Raw genomic sequence first — 18,702 nt, 5'->3', positions numbered from 1 at the left:
TAATTGCTTTGGGAAGGATGAGACTAAACTGGCTTTAGATTTGTTAGATGGGAGGTGACAATAGGGTAGTAAGTGGATGTTTCTACCAGGCTTTTGAAGATATGTGTGTGGGAACTTAGGACAGTGGTCAAGGCCATCTGTAGACACAGGCTTGGAATTCATATAGAACTAAGCCAAGTTACACATCTAGGTGTGTCAGTTAAAGAGTCCTTGCTTGCAAGGAACAGAAACTGAATCTGGCTAAAAGTAGAAAAGGCTCAAAAGAATTGCTGTGGACCTCTACTCAGAAGGGGCGGGGGTCACAGTGGTTCTGGGGACCCAGATGAGAAGTATTCACAATCTCATTAAGCTGGGACAAATCAGTTCCAATGACTTTCTCCACTCCCTTCAGGACTCAGGGTGCTGGGAGGGGATCATGTGCTCACCCCGTGGCTAGAAGAAGGAAAGGCACTGTGACTCCCATTTTTGATGGGGAGGCACAGAGAGCCCGAGAGCAAACCAGATTCTGAGATCAAGACTGGGGAATAGATGCTGGGTGGCCACAAGCCAGTCAATGTTCCCTCCATGCAGAGTGTGAGGAGGAGAGGAGATAAAGCAGCAGGCAGGCAATTGCATAGCGCCCACATATAGAGGAGGAGGATTTGATGAGCAAACGATAAAGGCTGGGTAAGGAATTGGAGGAGAGAGACTAGAGAAAGGAGTTTCAAAAAAATGGGCAAAACACAAGAGTTAAATGCTGCCCAAACATTAAAGGTGGTGAAGAATGATGAAAACATGCTGAGGCTGGCATTGGAAGTGATTGGTAACAGAGCTTTGGGAGAAGGATGGGGGAGTGATGAGGGGAGGGAGACACAGTCAGTGAAGCAGGTAAGAAGATAGGTCAGAGACCTCTGTGGAAGTAAAGAGATAACATCTATTCCTGGAGTGTAAAAGGAAGACAAGCTAGGTTGTTCTTTGAAGGGGTCAGTATCACAATGACCCTCAGGGTTTCCCATCCCTATTTGACCAAATAGTACAAGTAGACAATAATACTCAATAATACTTAGCCTAGCACTTTAGTCAATGTCTTTTCTCTGAAGTGCTTGGTGACGAAAATGGGAAAGTGTGAATTGATGCTCTGGTTTAATGTTTCAGAAGTTACAGAAAGAAGAAATTGAATTTATTTGAAAGCCAACTTGAAAGGGAAATAAAAATGCCTTTTATAAGCTAAAAAAAATCATAACAATACAACAGTCCCAGAAACTAATTGTCTGAGTGAACTCTTATAACCAGTCTTCTTTCCCCTGGCTGAAACAGTCTTACATAACAGCCTTTGCATCTATAACATTGTGTAACAAGTCGTCTTGTGGGGTAATGTGTTTTCAATGGGGGTCAGATAGAAGAGGAGCAACTATTATCTTATTATTGAAACATCAGTCATTCTTCCAGACAATACACATCACCCATTGGAAGCTAAGGGTAGTTTTTGCTTAAATACAAGGCCATACTGTTAGGGTGTTTGGGGGAGCAGGGGGATGGGGCAGGGGGATTTTCATCTTCATCCAAAGCACTCAACACTGGACCTCTTCCAAGAGAGGAAACGAGACTAAATAGATCATTTGTTTTATTCTGTTTGGGCATTTCTTGCGTTTCTCCCAAGTGTGGCTTATGGACACAAAGCCAAACTCAGAGACTGACTGGAGCTGGCTAAACTCCAGGTCACTATTTTTTTTACTTTTTAAAGGAATAAACAATTTGAAGCTCTCCCCGAGGATTAAGGCAAGCCACACAATTGAAAGACAAAATGAAATTCTGCAGTGAGTGTAAAGTTGCAAAGAAAGAGGCAGGTAGGAGCGTTTAACAATTTGGATTTCTCAAACAAGACCAAGGTAGAGAGGCGAGGCCTGTGTGGCTTGAAAGAGCACATCTGTGAGAAATCCTTTTCAAAGAGGGTCACACACTAGCTGAGCGGCTCTCCTGGGCCCCAACCGAGGTAGGAACACAGCTTCTTAGGAGCAGCCCCCTCATGGTGGGAGTCAAAGTGCCTGGTGACTTGAATGTCACTTGAAAGCTTGGGGATTGCTTCTGTTTCCTCTTACTGGCATCAGGAAGGCCGGCCAACCCCAGCCATGCTCATTCTATAATAAGCATAGTTGGTATTCCCGGCATATACCGCAGGCAGAATGGGTCTTTGTCTTGAATCATTTCCCTTTGGGAAACTCATTGGCAGTCCCATCCAATGTCCAAGGAGAGAGAAAGGCACATTAGTGGTTGGGCTTAGTTTAGCATATTAGTTTAACACTGCATCCTGTCTGATTTCAGAATCGTCAAGTCATGTTTAGTACTGCTCAAAATGCTCCTTCAACAGTACTGGATGTAAAGAAAAGAGATAAGTTCCAAAGACACCTGATGGTCTTTTATATATGAAGAATCTGGAATCTAAACACACTCTAATTGGTAAAAATACAACATTTTTTCCCTTAAAAATGTTGGTTCCATTAAGAGACTGAAACCTTTAAAATAATATTTGTGCATTTCTTTCAAAAACTTACAGTATCTTTTACTTGTTTAACTCCAGAGTAACTTTACTAAAAATTTAAAATTACAAATAATTAACCAAAGTGTTTGCAATACGCATCAGTGTAGCAATGTTAATGTCCTTATTGTCATATTGTATAATTGTTAATATCCTGATTGTGATATTCTGAAATGTTACCGATGGAGGAAACTGGGCAAAGTTTAGAAGGGATCTCTCTGTGTTATTTCTTACAACTGCATGGGAACCTCTGGTTATCTCTGGGGGGAAAAAATTCAATTAAAGCAAGTGATTGAGATAGAAATGAACACAGGGAATTAGGCAGGCTTTTGCAACCTGGCTTCACCCACACTTTTTGGTTCTAGTTGCTTCACTAGTCCCTTGAATGACTTCCTCCATCGGGAAGAGGCTACTCCTAGCTTCTCAAATACACCGAGTTCATAAACACCTCAGGCTTCTTCTCCTCTAGCCTTCTCCACACTCTCATTCCTCTTCCCAGCTCCAGCTCACCCTCCTGACCTATCTCCAGAGCAGTACTTGCCTTGTCAATAGCCACCAGGCACTTATTCACCAACCTTCAACAATCATTTATTGAGCAACTACTATCTCCGTAGAATTGGCTCTAGGCGCTAGGGACTGGCTGAGTTGGAAACCATGCCGAACTGGTTTCTCTTCCCTGCTTTCTGGGAGCACATATTCTCATGAGGAAGGGTGGGAGAAAACTAGCCAAGACACAAGTTAAAAAAAAAAAAAAAAATCAACCCATGATGAGGTTTATGAAGTAAGCACCAGGTGTGGAAGGGAGGAAGTGGTCAAGTGGTCAGGAAAAGTTAGATCAAGTGATCAGGGAAGGTTTGCTAAGAAGGAGGCACTTGACTTGGGACCTGAAGTATAATGAGGCAGTCATAAGATCATGAGGTCATGGGCAGGGGGAAGGGGAGAGTTTCAGGCAGAGGGAACAAGAAGAAGGGCTTTAAATCCTGCTCTGTAATTGGATATAAATATTAGGCTTGGCTGTAAATAACAAGACAGGTTTTTTGTTTTTTTTTTGTGGACTGTTTGCGCTCTCTCTCTCTCTCTCTCTCTCTCTCTATATATATATATATATATATATATATATATTATTGATTTTTTACAGAGAGGAAGAGAGAAAGGGATAGAGAGTTAGAAACATTGATGAGAGAAACATCGATCAGCTGCATCCTGCACACTCCCTACTGGGGATGTGCCCGAAACCAAGGTACGTGCCCTTGACCGAAATGGAACCCTGGACCTTTCAGTCCCCAGGCCGATGCTCTATCCACTGAGCCAAACCGGTTTCGGCTGGACTGTTTGCTTTTTATTTAAGGCCCAAACTTCCAAATGGCTCTGAGAGGCTGTGAATACCCTTTGGCTAGCCCAGACTTTATACTTAAAAGCGATTTTCTTACCCTCACACATGCACACGCGGTCTAGCACGGTCGCCCACGTTTGCCTACAGCACCAGTTGCAGATTCCAAGTTGCTCTAATCTGTGGGTATGGCCTCAACTCTAGTTTGTGTCTTAGATTTACCTCTTTTCTTTTTCACAGCCGGGGCCCTGGGCCTGCTGGTGAGGGTCCTGAGCTATCTAAGGGCAACATAATTATGTCATTACGTTGAGTCCCCACAAACCTCAATTGACCCAAATGAGGGCTGAACAGGGGAGATCTGGGTGACACAGCTGGGAGCCGGACGGTGGTGATTTGTCACGGGCCTCCAGGGTCTGCACTTGGCCGCGCACAAGGTCCAGTTCCCTGGGCTGCAGCTGCGGGTTGGGAAGGGCGAATCCCCAGCACTCTGCTGCTCCTCGCGCTGTCACCAAGGATCTGGTTTTCTGAATTCACTGGTCTGCCTTTCCGCTTAAGGCGATGGGCTGCCGCTCCTCGGTCCCCCTGGCTGGAGCAGTGGGCCCTGGGGCACCCCGAGAAGCCCCTCGAGGGGTGCTCTACCCGCTTCCCGGCCGCGACCGAGCACCGTTATCCCCATCCCAGGAATGATGGGCACTGTCCCAGGGGACAGCTAAGCTCACTCGCCCAGCGTCCCAGGGACGCGCCGGGAGCCCGTGGGTCCCTCCTCCTCCTCCTCCTCCTCCTCCTCCTCCTCCTCCTCCTCCTCCTCCTCTCCTCCCACCTACCCCCAGATCCGGGCGACCCACGTGCAGCTCGGCCCCAGCAGGCGCCGCACCTCGGGGTCACCCCGGCTCCTGGCGCTTTCTGGGCGCAGCGACACCACGGTGACCCCCTGGGGGGTCGGTATCCGCGAGGCGGCCCCCAAAGTGGGGGCGCCCCGGCGTGCGGGCGCGGGGACCGGGGCCCGCGGGCACACAAAGGAGGCGGCGGGAAGGCGGGGCGGGCGGGGCGGGGCGGGACTGGCAGGAAGGGGCGGGGGCCGGGGACCGGCGATAAAGCCCCCGCCGCGCCGGCTGCAGGCTAGCGCTCCGGGGTGCACTGGCTGCTCCCGCTACTCGAAGTCTGCAGACGCCTCCTCCTCCTCTTCGAACCCTCCTCCTCCTCCTCCTCCTCCTCGCCGCCGCTGCTCTCCGGCCTCCGATCACCCGCCCCGCCGCCGCCGCCCGGCATCGGCTCGCCACCCGGGGATCCCGAACCAGGGGCGGTGAGTCCGGGGTGCGCGCCCCGGGCGGTCGCGGGCGTCCAGGGCCGGGAGGGGAGCAGCGGGGAGCAGCGGCGATGCCTCGGAGCCGGGGACCGTCCCCCCGCGCGCCGCTGGCTCCCCGCGGCGACCTTGCTCCCGGACGGGAGGCTGCGGGGCTGGCGGGGCCCGGGGGTGGCGGCGTCGGGGCGGAGGAACTTTCTCAGCCTCCCTGAGGCTGCGGCGGCGGCCCGGCTGCTATGCGCCGGCCCCTGAGCCCCGGAACCCGGGCAGGGCGGGGAGGGTCCGCGCCGCCGGGGCTCCCAGGTGTGCCCGCAGCCGGGAGTCCTGGGGAATGCGTGCTTTCTGCGGGTCCGTCCTCACTGGCCCCCTCGTACCCCTGGACCCGAGGTGCCCAGGTACTCCTGGGCATCCCCTACCCTGTAGTTTGCATGTACGCCGCCTTCCTTACAAGGAAAGACAAACGGACTCTTGTTTCCTTTGCCTGAACAAGGTGGGGGTGACCAGTGATTTGGGGGGTAGGGTAGTTGGGGGGGGGCACTTTAAATTAGCCTTTGGCATCCCTTTTAACCCTATGGAGCGGGTCTCTGCTGTTTTCACCTTCTGTACCCATGGGAATTGCGACGCTGGTTAGTGACTACAGGTAAGAATGAAAAGTACTCGGAAATTCCGGGCGGAATGGGGTATTTGCCTATTGGGAAGGCAAGGCTCTGATTACATAAGACAGCACTCACTGTACCTGAGGTATTGTGGAAAGTGCTATCGGAGGTTTTAGTATTTCTGTGCAAGAAAAACAATCGTCGTGCGTGTCTCTCTTGAGAAATCTCAAGTGCTGCCGTGTCTTGCTTTGACTACTTTGCAGAGAACATTCTTATATTTAGCATTCACACGAAAAGGTGTTTGAAGGTTTGACTTCCTCTTTCAAGCCAGGAAGCAATTTACTTCTCTTAACTGTTCGGGGACAATGTATGTGATAATTTTATTTATTTATTTATTTTTATTTTGGAGATTTTACATCCAAAGTTGAACGCAGATAACTGAAAAAAACGTAAGCGTTTTTGCTAATTTGTCTGTCTAAAGCACACTTTCAAAATCGAAGACACTTTCAAGGCTTTCTGCATATCTCCATCAGCTATTATGTGCTGTTTGCAGTATTTCGGCAGTAATTTTCTTCAGCTCTGCGAACGAGGGTGTTAGCCTAAATAATCCAAGGTTTCTTTCAACCCTTACGTTTTGATTCTCTATTAAAATAGTGTTTGAAAATAGTGTACAGGGTGAGGCAATTATTGAAGGTCATCAAGGTGTCATCTATCTTTTATCCCTTAAAAAATGAATATGTACAGAAAATTTCTGCCTCCCAGGAACTTCACATATGGGTGTAATTTTAAAAGGACAGAAATGACTCAGTCTGAAAAGGACATTCATTTTCCGATCCAGGCGTAAGGGATTAGATACTAATCAGACTGAGGTGGGTGGCAGAGTTCGGAAGTGAGGTGGTGAGTTGGCCAGGTCCCTGCTTCTCCTCCTCTGTGCGGCTTCCCCTGCCATCCGGTCACTGCCCGGGGCAGACTTTGGCTGCTGGCCTTTCTTTCCTTTCCTCTAGAGGAGTCCCAGAGTCCATGGGGGTGGAGGGGTGCTCTCCATCCTTGACCATCTCAAATCCAGTGACCTCCACCCACTCTAGCTACTTAGTGCTCTACATCCAAGTCTTGCCCTCTCCCAGAGATGCTCAGCTTATGAAATAAGACACCTCAGCGTCTCAGTGTCTCTGAACCATCCTTCCCAGTTGCTGACCGGCCCTCCCATTGCCACTGTTCTTCAACACAAGAGATCTCTTCCCTTCCTCTTTCCCTTTGGGCAGGTGACTTCAGGGCCCACTCTACCCTACTGTAGGGGCCACTGGATTAAAATCTCTGCATGTCTTACCCCATTTCCCTCCTAAAATTTTCCCCAGTTACCCAGGAAATCTCCTTAGGCATCTACTGTGTCCAGGCACTAATGTATTAATATATGGTAAAGATAGAAGGTACCTGCTCTGTTTGAATTGTCGTTCTTATGGGAGGAAACAGACAAAGAGCAAACCCAATTATGCTGCCATAAAATGTCTGATGAAAAAGGTAGAAGAATAGAAAAAATCAAGTTGGAACTGGGAACATCGAGAAGGTTAAAGAGAAGGCACTCCCTGTGGCAGTGCCTAATGTCTCCCTAAGAACTCTTTTCTCTTTTAAAAGTATTTTTAAACTTCCATCACCTCTCTTATCTCTGTATCCTCACCTCATCTCCAACTACCACCCTGTCTCCCCGGGCTTCTGAAATGAGTTAGCATCGCCCCTTCCTTCTGAGCTCTGTGCGAGCTGGCCAAAGTCTGCCCAAAGTAGAAGACCCACAGTTCGTGAGTGGGTCACCCTGCGGATGCTCTGTACACCTCCCTGTGGAATTAGATATGATTTTTCCCTTCCCTCTTGGTGCTTTCTTCCTCCCCTGATTGCCATCTCCTCCTGCCCCCCTGGCTTCTCCACTACCTCCTGGGGAGACTCTGGGCTCTGTCCTTACTCTCTATGTAGCTCCAACTTTCACCAAGTACAAAGTGAGTCTCCAGCTGGTGGACTTATCCATGCCCTTTAGGGAAAACCTACTATAAATCCAAAACTGGTTTTAGTTCTCACCATCCACTCCAGATCCATTTTAACCTTAGCCCAAATTTGTCCCTTTCTCTTTAAAAAAAAAAAAAAAAATACACATATATATATATATATATATATATATATATATAAATTTTTAAGAGAAAAGGTCAAATTTGGGCTAAGGATACATATAGTATACATATATAATATATACAATATATTAATACAATATATATATTGATTTTAGAGAGGAAGAGAGAGAAATAAACATCAGTGATGAGAGAAAATCATAGATTGGCTGCTTCTGCATGCCCCCCACTGGGAATCGAGCCTGCAACCAAAGCATGTGCCCTGACCAGAAATTGAACCATGACCTCCTGGTTCATAGGTTGATGCTCCACCACTGAGCCACACCAGGAGAGCTCTTTTTTAAAATTTATTTTATTATTATTATTTTTTAAATTTTTATAGTGGCTCTACCATTCACCAAGGTGCTAAAGCAGGAACCTCACCATGATGCTAGTCTCTTCCAGAACTTGCCACATACAGACACCCGCCAAGTCGCATTGCTTCCCCATGCTGTGAAGCCCTGGAAGCCTCTGCTGGGTCACACGGGCCCTGCCCTGCCCTGCTTCAGAATGTAGAACTGGCAAAATGGCGGCCAGTGTGTCATCTCCAGCTGGCAGATGTGTTGTTGGCCGGCACAAGTATACAAACACTGAGTTATATTTAGAAATATCAAGATGTCATTGGGATTTATAGCTTCTCTTAAAAGTCAGAAGACCTGGAACATGCAGCTAACATTCCTATGTGGCAACTCTTGGCTGGCATGGAGTTTCCAGTGTCCGGCCATGCCGGAGGTTGCTTGCTTTCTGGTTCCCCTGGACCTGTGACCCTCACTATGGTAGCTTGCTGGCTCCCATGGGCTCTGAGCTAGTGGCCACAGGCTGGGAGACCATTGGCTGGGAGACCATGACAGCCTGTGATTCCCTATTGGCTCATCCAGTCTGCCTACTCTCTCACACTTGTGTTTTGCACCCCTTTCAACTGTCTTCCATGTATTGCTGGGATGATTTTCCTCCTGCCCCTCAAACCCAAATCTGCTGTGTCCTTCAAAAACAAAAACAAAAAAACAAAACAAAACAACAACAAAAACCACAACAACCCAGTGCCTCCCTTTTGTCTTTAGGACAAACCCAACTCTGAAGTGGTTATGTTGTATCACAGGCTGGGTGTCTCAGATTGAGAGGTGAGCTCTAGCATCTTTCTATGGCGTTGTACCCAAGTTTCTTTAAGGAGCGTGGTTGGTTGATTCATGAATCTAGTGTTACCTCATCTGTGTTGCGATGCAGTCTCTACTGTTTACAGACATTTCCATAGACCTCTCCACCCTCCCGTTTTCTCACAGCCTCCCTGGGAAGAAGTGGGTGTGGTGGATTCCACATCCAAACAGCAGTGCAGGACTAAATATGGAGGCATGGGCTGCCCCACCAGCTCTCAGGTTTGGGAACACGGAAGGCCCCATTTAACACATTGTACCAGAGCCAGACAGTATGTTCCCAAAGGCACTCAGTGGCATTGGACAGTTCTGCCTCAAGAACTCCTTAGCACTCAGCCAGGAAACATTCCACAGTGCACCACTGTGCCCCACACAAACTCCCTAGGATGCCAGCCATTTGTAATAACTGACAGAGCCTAAGCTTTCTTCAACCTCTTCCCATCTCCCTGCTTCCTGCCCTTCTCAAAACTTTTGTTTTCTTGCAAAACGGAACTTCCTGCAGACTCCTTATACCCTCCTTGCCTTTGCCACTACTGAACCGATGCCTAGAATTCTTTTTCTCCATCTTCTGTCTGAATTGATTGTCTGGGAATCTTCCCCCTCTTTTCTTTCTTTCTTTCTTTCTTTCTTTCTTTCTTTCTTTCTTTCTTTCTTTCTTTCTTTCTTTCTTTCTTTCATATATTTTATTGATTTTTTACAGAGAGGAAGAGAGAGGGATAGAGAGTTAGAAACATAGATGAGAGAGAAACACTGATCAGCTGCTTCCTGCACACCTCCTACTGGGGATGTGCCCCCAACCAAGGTACATACCCATGACTGGAATCGAACCGGGTACCTTTCAGACTGCAGTCCGACGCTCTATCCACTGAGCCAAACTGGTTTTGGCTTCCCCCTCTTTTCAACACCTGGGTCCAGTATCACCTATTCCAAAAAGTGCTTCCTGAAAATCACTACCCCAGCCTTCCATAACAGATCTATAACATGTGTGTGCGTGTGCGTGTGCGTGCGTGCGAGCGCGCGCGCGCGCGCACACACACACACACACACACACACACACACACTACCCTGATGGCAGTTTCTGTGTTATAGCAATGCTAGAGGTCCAGTGCATGAAATTCGTGCACAGGAAGGGGGGTTCCCTCAGCCCGACCTGCACCCTCTACAATCTGGGACCCTTCAGGGGATGTCCGTCTGCTGGTTTAGGCCCAATCTTGCCCTCTCACAATCCGTGACCTCTGGCTCCTAACCATCACCTGCCTGCCTGCCTGATTTCCCCTAACCTATCTGCCTGCCAGCCTAATCACCCCTAATTGCCCTCCCCTGCTGGTCTGGTCACCCCTAACTGCCTTCTACTCTTGGCCTGGTCGCCCCTAACTGTTCTCCCCTGCCAGCCTAATTGCCCCTAACTGCCTCTGCCTCAGCCTCTGCCACTGTGGCTTTGTCCGGAAGGACATCTGGAAGGATATACGGAAGATGTCTGGTCTAATTAGCATATTACCCTTTTATTAGAATAGACACTTTACCCACCAAGTCTGCATGTTAGTTTCATTTGCACCTGCAGGGGTGCATGATCCAAAGGCATTTAATGGATTTCTGAACTAAACTATATTCCCTTTTGTTATGTTTACTACATATTTCATGAAAGAGTGATTGTTTTTCAGGCTGAAAGGGAGCTCTCCCCCCAGGGCTCCACCCCTGGTTCTGGTACTTCTGCATTTAACATTACAGGGTAGGGGGAAAGTAGGTTTACAGTTGTTCATATGGAAAAAGACATGCAGGTTATGTTGTTGCAATAACTCTGTTAACTCTGTTTTGTGTATTCATAACTATTCACCTACTTTTGTCCCACCCTGTATATCTTTACGTTAAAGGAAATCTTCAATCACCCATGTCTTCTGAGAATGAGCATTACTTAGAAAAAAGGCCAGAGAAAAAAAAGCAGAAGTCTAACACAGAAGTGCTTCTGTGTCTGTGTTCAGTTATCCTCATCTGAACCGCTCTTGGCTTGGTCTATCTTCCTTGAGGTCCGTTGGCTGGGCTGTGCTCTGTATTTCATGATTTGTACAAGGTTGGAGAATGCTTTCTGCTTTATTTCCATTAATCTTCTCAATGATGGTGATGCATGCCCTCTTGCTGGCTCCCAACCCCCCGTAGTAGTTTTTTGGCTAATGTCTTCAGCCAAGTGCAGTGGAAAAAGTACTGGGTTGGAAGAGGGTTTGGGCTGTGCGTACAATGATTTATATAGCTAACCACCTAGAACTTAATTTCTATATCTATACAATGGCTCAATGGGTATGTTGAAATAATTATCAAAAAGGTGTCTTATTTTTTAAATATCACATCTAGAGGAAAGTTTTTAAATTTTTTAAATTTAATTTATTTTCCCTTCCCAATATATCCTCACTATGCCCTCTTCCACCTCTACCCACCCTCTTTTGCCCTCAAAATCACCGCACTGCCTATAAATTCTCTCTTTTTTTCCATTTTACTCAATCCCTCCATCCCACCCTGCATCGCCCCATGAACAAAAAGCTGTCTGCTTAGTCTCATGTTTATCTACATGAAATTCTTCTTTTTCTTTTAAACCCATGAAATCATTCAGCTTGGCTCTTTAGTAATTAGAAATAGCACTTAGGGCCAACACAAAGATTTATTTAGTTTGTATTCCTATTTGGATGGATTCATTAAAAATATTAAGTAAATTGTGACCCATATACTTGGCTCTTCTTTGTAAACCATTATCTTCATCCTTAAATGTGTCCATCTTTCCTTTCCAAAACCAACTTTCCTCGTAAATAGATTACAGGTCTGACCTGAAAAATCAGTGTTGGGTTTAAACACACACACACACACACACACACACACACACACACACAGAACCTTTTGGTGTAGAATGGAGTTAAATGCAACAAACTACATCTTTAAGTTATTTGTCATCCATAAATAAGTTCACAATTTGCCTATGAACACTGAGAGATTAGTAAGGTTTTATTTCTCTTTTGAGAAATGCTGCCTTTCACCCAGCAGGCCAAATCTATTTACACAGTCAATGATTCTCCCTGTATCCTGGTCAGATTTCTAGGTCTGGATGGAAGCCCAGTTTGGAGAAGTTGGCATTCCCTCTGGGGCTTATTGTGCATGTGGATGGCTACTGAGCCTAGGCAATCTTCTGTTTGTAATTCCATTCATGCATATTACAAACATGTCCCCTGTTTCATCCATGAGTTCCTTCAAAGGTTGAGGTGGACACTCCCTCATTCAAGATTAGATCCGGAACACCACATGCTCTTGCTTCAGTTTGACCTCAGACTTTGTCCTTTGCTTCAGAAGATAATTCCAGAATTGGAATCCATGGTGCCTTTCTATTTTTATCAGTTCATTCTTGAGAAAGAGAGAGAGATAATGTGGAGGAGATTTTTGTGTAAAAGGAGAAAAAAATCCTTTGCAAAGGCAGAAGGATTTGTTGTGGTGACTGGGAATCTTGGTAAATATACTTAGTTTGTTTTTGGAATGCCCTCCTCAGTCCTGCTGGGAGAACTCTGGTAACCTGGAGGATTAGCATCAGTTATTTCCCCTCCATTTAGTGCCAACTAATATAGTTCTAGAAAAAACAAAAACAAAAAACATTTGTCTTTAGCCTAAATTTTTAATGGATCAATTTTTGAACATGGGTTTGGGTATGTGAGAGAGTTTAATGCCAACTACAAAGCCTACTTAAAATAAGTAAAGTGATTGTAAATGAAAATAGATTTTTCCTTTTTTTTTTTTTTTTAAGAAAATGCTGTGTAAGTAATGCAGTGTTTGCTTCCTCTACTAATTTTTGGTTCATTTTTAAAATAAGAAATCCACTTGGGAAGAAATTATGTTTTTTGAGGATTTGGTTACTGTTTAGATTATATGAGCTATCAAGTGATGCATTATCTTTCCTTAAAAGTGCAGAAACCTAAATAAAAATAATTGACACAATCATGGGGTGCAAGGTGGAGCTATTGGTTTGCCTTGCCACCACTGAGGGATGGCGGAGATGCCTCTGGCCCTGGAAGTGACTGGAACCAAAGACTCAGGGCCTTGGTGCTCTCGTTTCTTCCCCCTGTCTCTTGTGTCTAAAGGTTTTCTTGATTCAGGGACCATGACTAAAGGCAGCTTCAGGCTCATCTCTCTACAGCCTCATGATCAAAGAGGTAAGAGGGCCTTTCTGCTATTTCCAATTGGAAAAATCCTAGGGAGGCACTCTGACTGGCTCAGTTTGGGTCATGTGCCTTTCCCTGGACCCATGGCTGTGGACGGGAATGGGATATTATGATTGGCCAGAGTCTGAGTCACATGTTCAAGCTTGTGGTCTGGACGGGAGGGAGCGCTGAGAGGTGTGCTGCAAAGGCAAGTTATCCCACCTGCCCTTAGTTTTGTTTTCAGTTGGGTCTGCCTGTAGGACAGAGGCAGTATCATTTCCACTCGACATACAACCTGGGTGTGTCAATGCCAGAGCCTGAACTCAGGTCTGTAAATGTGTAAACTGTGAGCTGATACCACAAATGTTCAAATATTTACATCCCATCAATTTTCATAACTTCTCAAAAATAAATTCCTGTCAAACAATATGCCTCCTCTCAAATGATCATCTCCTCCCTTTGCTGTGTAATAGCCTTTAATCACACAGCCAAAACAACCGAGACAGGGAGAGTCTAATATTTCTGCATTGTTACAAGTAATGTTTTTTAGGCCTTGGACCTCCCCTGCCCCAGTTCGTTCCTTAGACGCTTGTTTTCTCATGGGATTCAAACTCTAAAATTAATACTGACTTTTGGGTTGAAAAGGTAGAGTGCATTTACCCAGACTCCAAGGGTGTAACTTAAGCTGAGCTGGGTCAGACTCAACATGACCAAAGGAAAGGTGGGGCATGCTTTTTAAATGATGCCTAATTAAACTCCACAAACCTATGGAGACTTAGCTTAGACTCTTGTTTGAGATTTAACTTTTCCTAGTTTTTAGAGTTCTTTCTGTTTTAAAGAGTTACCTTCATTTCAAAATGTGTCACATATAAATAGTATATTTAGTCCCCTTCCTTCATTTCATGTAGTAATCTGGAGCGTGGAGGATTGGGAGGCCAGTGGTTTTTGGTCTGAGTGTAGATTTGATCAGTTACTAGCTAGAGGCCAGGAGATCATAGCCAATTTGCTAAACTTTTCCAAGCCTCAGTTTCTTCATCTGTGAGTTGGGCATGAAGGTAGTTACGTGTTAAGTCTCATGAGGGTGGGGTAGAGAGTATAGTTCAGGTGCTGAGCACAGGGGTTAGCATGGAGCTGGCTTCCAGGGCATGAGATGGTGCTGGTGGGGCTTCCGTTGGTCCAGGTGAGCATTTCATTCCTCTGGGACTCGTGTTTCCTTTCTGTCTTTGGCCTGGTGAACAAGTGGCTTGCTCTGTGTGTTCACATGCTTTGTTTCCAGACTCCTTTCCTGCAGCACTCTTGGTTGGCAGTACTCCCAGTGATCAGTGGTCATCTGTCCTTCCTGCAGGCTTCCAGGACTTCCAGGACTGGCTGGAGCAAGGATGGTTCGTGCATGAAATAAACTCCCTCTTTCCCTTCTGTGTGAGGAAATGTGAGAGCTGAGTTCCCAAAAGGTTTTTCTAGGGCACGTTTCAGGCTAACCTGTCAGGGTAGGTGTGTTTTCTTTCGTATGTTAGTTACAAAGAATGAATAAAGGTCTTTGGAGTAGAAGATAATCTATTTGGCTTAATATTCCTGTCTTTGCAATATTAAACCAAATAATAAAGAGCATCCAGAGTCTTCTCCTTTTTTTTGTTTTTCAGATGTGAAAATGTCATTCTTACTGTATTCAGTGATGTCCAGATACCCAGTAATAACCATTTAAAACACATGCTGAATGTATTTAAGACATGTGGTCATTTAATTAGGATTTGATTCCCTCACTATACAAAAGAGTTCTATGAATATTCAATTAACTTCACCAAGCATACCCAGATAGGAAATGTATTCTGTGCTGCCATTAATATGACTTTTGGGAAATTTACTGGCAAATATTCATTTGGGATTTTACACAGCACTCAACGCACGCCCACACCTGAACTGTTGCTCGGACAGTGGGATGGTAGATGTCAGGGAGTCTGTGTGATGATTTAATTATAAAGAGAGCTTTCTTTCTAAAGGTGCAGATTTTCGCTTTGAAATTCATTTACCAATAGACTCATATCATCTTATGCCAAACCTATGTTCATTTCGTAATGACATGTTAATTAAAATAGCCATTTGGAGGATTGGCCAGAGGTGCCAAAGTATTCAAAGTGAGCCTGTTCTTGTGCAGCAAGGAGGTAAATTATGAATATTCAAGTGCTAGTCATACTAATGTGAATTAATTCAGCAAGTCCTTTCAATAGTTGTTCCAATGAGTGTATATTTTATCACTTATTAGCCTAAAATTTCTGTGAGTAGGATAATATTTTTTTTCACATGTACCCTGGGCAAAATAATGTTTTTGTCTTACTCTCTACCTTGTGTTCTACTTAAGTGTGTCTTTTCTGCCCTGGTAGGAGCCCTTGAGGATTGTTTGGTCTGTCTTATCATTCTGTGCTCCTTCCACAGTACCTGCCCAAAGATGCTTGAAGGGAGCAGTAAAGGAAAGATGATGGATCATCAGTGTGTCAAGTACTGTTGGGCACATTTTATATAGGATCTTGTTGAATCCTAACAGTCCTTGTAAAGTAGAGAGAATGGTACTAGTTTATAGGTGAGAAATCTGAGATCCAGGTGTGTGAAGCACCCTGCTGAGACTTCCCCCCATGTGTCGCTGCCATGGAGACTTTTTATTCTGAAGCATTGTGTTCAGTGGAAGACTGAGGCGAAACAGTCATTTAACTTTTCCTAATATCCACAGGTGAAGGGTTGGGACATTGCTACACAGGAATGAATTTGAGAGTCCAAGGAACCTGGGTTTTAAACCCAGATCTATACTTAGTTGTTTTGTGGACACAAAAATACACCCACTCTGTGCCCCATTTCCATAGCTAGAGAATGGAGATGATACGGCTGTTACTTTCCATGCAGCGAAAGACAGTGTTGTCTCCGTGTCACAGACAGGGAGATAGGAAGTACAATGATTTAGGTCAGTTGGCAAGGTCAAGACTGTGGCAGGTTGAGAACTCATGTCTTTGCTCCTGTCATTTGTCATATCTCCAGATGCCAAGTCTGGGTACAATGTGCTAACAGATCTGCCACCACCTGTCATCCACCCTTGATTAGTCCTCAGAGTACCCCACTGACTTGGGGACAGTTACTATGCATTCCTTAAAGCCAGTTGGCTGATTCATGTCTACTTTTCTCCATGTTGTTCACTTCCATGATCTCAAAGAGGATTATTCCCAGAGAGTAAAGAGATTCGCCAAGACTTACTCCAGATGTATCTGGCCCACACGGATCTTCAAAGGACTGGAAAGTGGCAACTCTGTTGTGTATGGGTAACATTCAGTTTAAGAGCTAGTTTTTGAGCACTTACTGTGTTAACGGGTGCTCTGAAGGACACAGAAGTATCCACAAAACAGATTGACCTTTGAGGATCTTACATATTTAGGTAGGACAGGCATATCTGTGATACTTGAACAATACAACATAGTCTAGAACAGTGGCACACCATAGTGGAGTGAGGGGGGCAATAAATGGGCTTATTATTTGCAGAAGTTAAACTCAACAGTGAAATAACATCACAATTGGTTTGCTTTTCACTGTCACGTGCCATGTGATGAACTAGTCCTCCACCGGAACAGACCCATGACCCTGACCCTCAGGACCGCACTGTTTCAGTAATCTTCTGTCAAATGAGTGCTACAGATGAGATGCTCAGGGAGTCAGACAGGGGTGGTCGGTGTGGACTGAATCGTTGCGAAGCTGCATGAAGATTCTCCTTTCCCTCTTGGTGTGAAAGGACTCAGGGGGAGCAGTGTGTGACCCTAATGATGGAGCAGTCACAGGCCAGCATGAGATTTGGGCAACAAAAGTTCTTTTTTTTTAATATGTTTTATTGATTTTTTTACAGAGAGGAAGGGAGAAGGAGAGGGATAGAGAGTTAGAAATATCGATGAGAGAGAAGCATCAATCATCTGCCTCCTGCACACTCCCCACTGGGGATGTGCCCACAACTAAGGTTCATGCCCTTGACCAGAATCGAACCTGGGACCTTTCAGTCCGCAGGTCCATGCTCTACCCACTGGGCCAAACTGGTTAGGGCAAGGACCACAAAACCTCTTTACAGGCACTGCCTCCCTGCATCCTCACGGCGGCCCAAGTTCATTCTGTAGATGTGGGCCAGTGATGGACCATCTCCAGGTCTCAGCAACCTCCCACATGAAATGAGGGCTGCAATTCCTGCTCCCCAGGAGTCCAGGAGGCTCAGCAGTGCTAACACCAAAGCCCCGCACACACAGAAGTTTCTCAAATGTCAGTCATCACTCCTGTAGCGTGTGTGAGATACAGATCTGTGTGTACCCTGTGTGCGCTGTCAACGAGGTTGCTAATAACACCAGTGTTCAGGCAGCCCTCATGAATGATGCAGTCATTTAGTCCTTTTTTCCCCATTGTTCTCCACAAAACCCTTTCAGCCCTAAATTTTGTAGGATTGTTGTTGACTTGTATCGATAATAAAGAGTTGGTTATTTAGTCTCTCACATACTCTCTATGGCTAAATTCAAGAAAATAACTCCTTCCAGGGAAGAGATTCAATAGAAAAAACAATGACAGTTTTATTGTCAAATGAAGTTTTATGAAGATTGTTAAAAAGTATCATGGCTAATAATCTGCTGAGGGGATTTGGAATGTATTTTTATCTCTGAGGGCAGCTGTCCTGATGCGCCAGGAAGGGCTTCCAGTGGCTTACGATGGATTTTTCAATGATAGTGTCACACAAGATTTGCAAAGTGCTGTATCAGAGACAACTTGGAAGAGAAGGAGCCGATGGGCTCAGACAAATTGTTAGACAACTCAAACAGCGATGACAGGCATGTAGAGGATGCCTGGGAGAACTCTGAAGTAAATGGCTTCATGGAAGGTGGGAATGGGAAGAAAAGTACTATTTCCAAATCATAACATGTGTAATTTTCCATGTTGGTCATAAAGTTTATTTAGTCGGGTTAACCAAATCTTGGGTGGATGTTGGGAAGGGTTGTTGGGGATCTTTTCATTGGGAAAAAGGGAAGGCTGTCTTATTTTGGGAATTATCATCATACATTGAAACACATGTAATTAAAGAACCTAATCAAAGAAAGAACTTCATCCTGGGAGAAGAGGTGCCCCTTACAGTGTGGGAAAGGGTGCTCGGATGTACTGAATGCTCTTTTCTGCATCTGGGAACTAAAGTGAAGGCAAAAGTTCCAGAATAGGATCAATGCCAATCCTGAGGGCTGACTGAGGGACTGGAAAAGGACCTGGAGAAATTGAATAGGGAGAGGCAGGTGACAAAAGCAGAAGTGTCTCTGTCCTCTCTCTGGGAGACATATCTGTGTGATTTCTCATCTCTTCTTTGCTATGTGATGTGGGAAGATGACTCACTCTGTCTGTATCTTTGTTAACTCAACTGTAACCCAGGCTTAAGTGAGATGGCATGCACATAGTAGGAGCTTTATAAATGTCCCCCCTTACATTTCCTATG

At 45.5% G+C, this 18,702-nt stretch overlaps 1 protein-coding gene across 1 annotated transcript in view; it reads left to right on the top strand.

Moving 5' to 3' along the window:
• Window positions 1–4,936: 4,936 nt before the first annotated feature.
• Window positions 4,937–18,702, top strand: part of SERPINE2 (serpin family E member 2) — a 57,170-nt gene continuing 43,404 nt past the window's right edge. Inside the window, exon 1 of the mRNA XM_036421471.2 lies at window positions 4,937–5,148. The gene's annotated coding sequence lies outside the window, so the exon portion shown is untranslated. The remainder of the gene's footprint in view (window positions 5,149–18,702) is intronic.

Source organism: Pipistrellus kuhlii, unplaced genomic scaffold, assembly GCF_014108245.1.
Source record: "Pipistrellus kuhlii isolate mPipKuh1 unplaced genomic scaffold, mPipKuh1.p scaffold_m20_p_7, whole genome shotgun sequence".
Classification (NCBI taxonomy): domain Eukaryota; kingdom Metazoa; phylum Chordata; class Mammalia; order Chiroptera; family Vespertilionidae; genus Pipistrellus; species Pipistrellus kuhlii.
The sequence above is the reverse complement of the archived record's forward strand: the minus strand, read 5'-3'. Positions and strand labels throughout refer to the sequence as shown.